The sequence below is a fragment of the Arachis hypogaea genome, chromosome 14, assembly GCF_003086295.3.
Source record: "Arachis hypogaea cultivar Tifrunner chromosome 14, arahy.Tifrunner.gnm2.J5K5, whole genome shotgun sequence".
Lineage (NCBI taxonomy): Eukaryota > Viridiplantae > Streptophyta > Magnoliopsida > Fabales > Fabaceae > Arachis > Arachis hypogaea.
Window position 1 is genome coordinate 47,766,313 of NC_092049.1, and position 4,601 is coordinate 47,770,913.

Genomic DNA, 4,601 nt, shown 5'->3' on the forward strand with positions numbered 1-4,601 from the left:
CATCTCTTAAAGAGGTATGGTTCATCCCACAAGTAGTACTTTGCATCAGAAACCAATTTTTTTGTTTGCTACTTACTGTACTCTTTGGGTATGAATCTCACAGCTTTATAATTTGCAATGTCTGCAAACCACGGTACTTCCTGAATGGCAAAGAGTTGCTCATTCGGAAAGGTTTTAGAGATCTCAGTAGGAGGGAGAGACGCTCCTGCTACTGGTTCTATCCGGGAACCACAATTTGGTAGGATTACATGTCACAATATCCATCCAAACCCCAATCCAATTCACTGTGAGAAAGCTTCTCTAGCATGAATCCTCCATTCCTTTCCCAAGGTTCCGAAGGATTCCAAGTATGAGTAGTTTCTTTCCCAAGACAACTACTCAATGGAATTAGATCGAGAAGCTTTCTAACAAAATTCAAGAGAAAAGATTGAAGAAGAAGATAAACTATTATTGATTCATTGAATTACAATAGAGCTCCCTAACCCAATGAAAGGGGGTTTAGTGAGTCATAGCTCTGAATTCAATTACAAAGAAAATGAAAACTAGCTAAAAGTGAAGTAAAAAGTCCTCTCTAACTTAAATTCTATCCTATTTATACACTTTCTATATTGAGCTTCTGTTGTGCTTCTTGGGCTTTGAGGCCTCTCCTTGCTTTCCTTTTGCCTTGGGTTTATGATCCATAATCTTGATGAGGCTGTTGATCCAAACTCTGTAACATTCATTGAGCCAACTTAGTGATAATCAAATAATGACACATGACTCAATAAATTGAGATTTCAAACTCATCAATCCTTCAGGCCCAATCCCATAAACCATGATATTCAATTGGGTTTCATACCAGAGTAAGTTTAAGTTATTGTTTGTGCTCAAAGACTAGCTTAAACCGCAATGTTATTGGCCCAGAAACCTTTTTCAAGAGTGGCGTTTAAGTTGCAGTTTAAGCTTGAACTGCAGCTTAAACGCCAGATACTTCCAGTGAGGCCTCTTGTAGAAGCACGTTTAAGCTTCAGTTTAAGGTTAAACTGAAGCTTAAACGTGGAAATGGAAGAAGGCAGCCCTGGAGAGTAATGTAGTCGAACACGTTTAAGCTTCAGTTTAAGGTTAAACTGAAGCTTAAACGTGGATAAAGGAAGGGCAGCCCTGGAGGTCGAACACGTTTAACCTCCAGTTTAAGGTTAAACTGGAGGTTAAACGTGGGAATGGAAGGAAGCATCCTGGAGGTCGAACACGTTTAACCTCCAGTTTAAGGTTAAACTGGAGGTTAAACGTGGAAGCTTAGAAGGGTAGCCCTGGAGGTGTCGAACACGTTTAAGCTCCAGTTTGAGGTCAAACTGGAGCTTAAACGTGGAAATGGAGAAAGCAACCCTGGAGGAGAAAATCTGTCGAACACGTTTAAGCTCCAGTTTGAGGTCAAACTGGAGCTTAAACGTGGAAATGGCTCCCTGGTGCTTTTCCCATTCTGGCGTTTAACCTCCAGTTTGAGGTCAAACTGGAGGTTAAACGTGGAACTCCTTCCTGAGTGGCATTATCATTCTGGCGTTTAACCTCCAGTTTGAGGTCAAACTGGAGGTTAAACGTGGAATGCTTCTTTGGTGGGACTTTTCATTCTGGCGTTTAACCTCCAGTTTAAGGTTAAACTGGAGGTTAAACTTCAATTCCAGCATTTCTTATCCTTCATGATTCTGGCGTTTAAGCTCCAGTTTAGGCTTAAACTGGAACTTAAACTCCACATGTGATATTCAAGCTTCCTTTATTGATTTTGTTGCTTCCTTGCTTAGCCTCTTCTTCCCTGAAATCATCCAAACAAATGCATCAAAGTCTTGCAAAATTTCATGAGAAATCTTCCATTCATAGCATTCAAGTAATATAACTAAAACTCATGGAATTTGCATCAAAACCATATTGTTTGGATGGTTCATTGCTTTGTTATTCTTTTAACCATTCTTGGTTACTTTAAGCTCAAGAAAATGCATAAAACCACTAAAACTAACAGAAAAATACTAGTGAAACTAGCCTAAGATGCCTTGGCATCACAACACCAAACTTAATACTTGCTTGTCCCTAAGCAAGTCCTGAGTTATTTAAGAAGAAAGTATGAAACAGAAAGCAATTACATTGGCTATATTAGCAAGCATTTGAAGTTCCTCAGAAGGGTTTTATGCAGAAAGTTGCAGCATCACTTTTTTTCATCCTTATCAGGTAAGATTATCACTTTTTCATTGCATCCATCAAACTCTGCTATGGCCTCTTGTTATTCTTATGTCTTTGGCACTTTTCTCTTCTTTGTTTTTCTTTTTCTTGTTCTTAGAGCTACTTTGCTCCTTGTTTGCTTAGTGTCATGTGTTGCACAAGCCTTTGGCATTTTCTTTTTCTTATCAGTGCACTACACATATCCACTTTAGGCATTTTAGTTCACATTTCTTCTTGAGACATTGGTGCCCAGCACCTCTTTGTGTGACTAAATGTTTTGTATTTAGGTTGCTCTTGATAATGGACTTTTGGTTGATAATCCCGGGTTAATTAACCCAAGTTACCAAGTGTTGAAACACTCCTCAGAACCTATTCATCCAAGCATATCCTTAATACATAAACACCACAGGCATTTGTCTCAGAGGTTCAAACCATTGGTGCCTAGCTTATTTTCTCAATTTTTTCTGCTTTTTGGTTGCCTTTTTCAGTGGCTTTTTCTTCTTCTTTTTCTTTCTTTTTCATGGCCAAAGACATTTATTCATCAAGATCCATAGACAGTTTTCAATTTCTACACAAAAAATGATAATTCTACACTCTATTTCCAGTGATATGACTTAACAATCAAGCATGCATACCACCACTTAATTCTACTTGATTTGTCACTAATTTAGCCAAGTTACTTTTGTTCAAACTTTTCTTTTATTTTTGGAAACAGAACAAGCATGGCAAGCACTCGTTTAAGAAGGTGAAGTTATATCCAAACATCTAGGCATTCACTTTATTCAAAGCAATAAACAGACACTCATACTAAAAAAAAAAAACTCCACATAACACTTAAATGACTTATGATGAAAGAAAGCTCATAAAGACAATCCACCAATGATCATTTGATTATTAAGGAACGAGACCACCTCTTATTTATTGCTTGGTTCTTCTTAATTCTTGGGATCCTGCTTCTTCTTGCTTCCTGCCTCTTTTTGACCACTTGTGCTTCCTTTGTCTTTTCTTATGAGCTTTTTCCAGAATCCAGCCTTTTTCATCGTTTCTTCCACTCCTTTTTCAAGGATCATTGCCTTGTTTATTTCTCCTTCTTTCCTCCCTTTGAAATACTCATCAAAAGCTGGGAATGCTGGGTCCATCTTGTGTAGATGTTCCCCTATGTAGTTAAGCTTGAGTTGCGAACTGATGTTGTAATCAGCTTGGACTGAGTATCTTGCATTCTGTAAAGTGGTTGCTTCCTTGATTGCCAAGACATTGGCATCTTGGTGTTGGCATATGTGGCTGAAGGATTCCTGTAAGTGTAAATTCTGTTCTCTTTGCAGATCGAAGAATCTTGATTCAAAGTTCCTTTGCATATCCATCATTTTTAGGTGAAAGTCCTCTTGTCTCTCCTGAGACCTCATGTATTGTTGAGACATTCCTTCCATGATTTCCTGCATTCTGCTCATATCCATGGGGTCTCTAGGAATTCGTTGTCTTCTTTCTGGAATTGCTTGCTCTTCTTGCTCTTCTTCTCTGTCTTCTCCTTCCTGTCTTTCTTGTTCTGCTTCTTGCTCGGCTTCCACTTGTTGCCCTTCTTCATTTCTTCTTCTTGTATGTCTTGGAGGAGTTGGGCCAAGAGTCATTCTGTATGCAGTTATGGCCAATCCAGGATATAGCCAATTAGGTCTGTCATCCTCAAGTGGTACTTGGGCATCGATGCATAGTCTAATGATAGTGCTAGGGAAGTGGAGCCAGGATTCAGGGTCACTTTTCTCACTAAACTCTTGTATCTGTTCAGCAATGAGTTTATGAACTTTGATCTCCCCTCCCACCATAATGCAATGTAGCAAGATGGCTCTTTTAAGGACTATTTCTGAAGAGTTTGCAGTGGGTAGGATGGATCTCCTAACTATTGCATACCACCCTTTAGCTTCAGGTGTTAGGTCTCCCCTTCTCAAGACTCTTGGAGCCCCTCTTGTTTTTCTCACCCATTCAGCTCTGATGGCACAAAGGTCTTCAGCAATAGTTGCATAGTCAGGTTCTCCTATCATCCTTTCTTCATAACTTGCTTGGCTGAAATGTATGTTTTTCAGGCCAAGAGTTTTCATGATTGCTTTGGGACTGAAGTCAACTTCCGCCCCTCTCACATAGCTTTTGTATGTGGGTTTCTTGGTTGGATCCTCCCTTACTGCATTTGCATAAAACTCTTTCACCAGGTTGATGTTGATTTTAGTGATTGGCTTAGTCAGGAGCTCCCACTTCCTCTTTTTGATCTTTTCCCAAACACCTGGGAACTCATCCTTTTCAAGGTCAAAGGGAACCTCAGCTAGTACCGTTTTCGGTCTCATCCATTCGGCTTGAATCTCATGGAAAACTGATCTGTATCTCCATGCATCGAATTCCCTGTTTTCCTCCATTGGTTGCTTGTC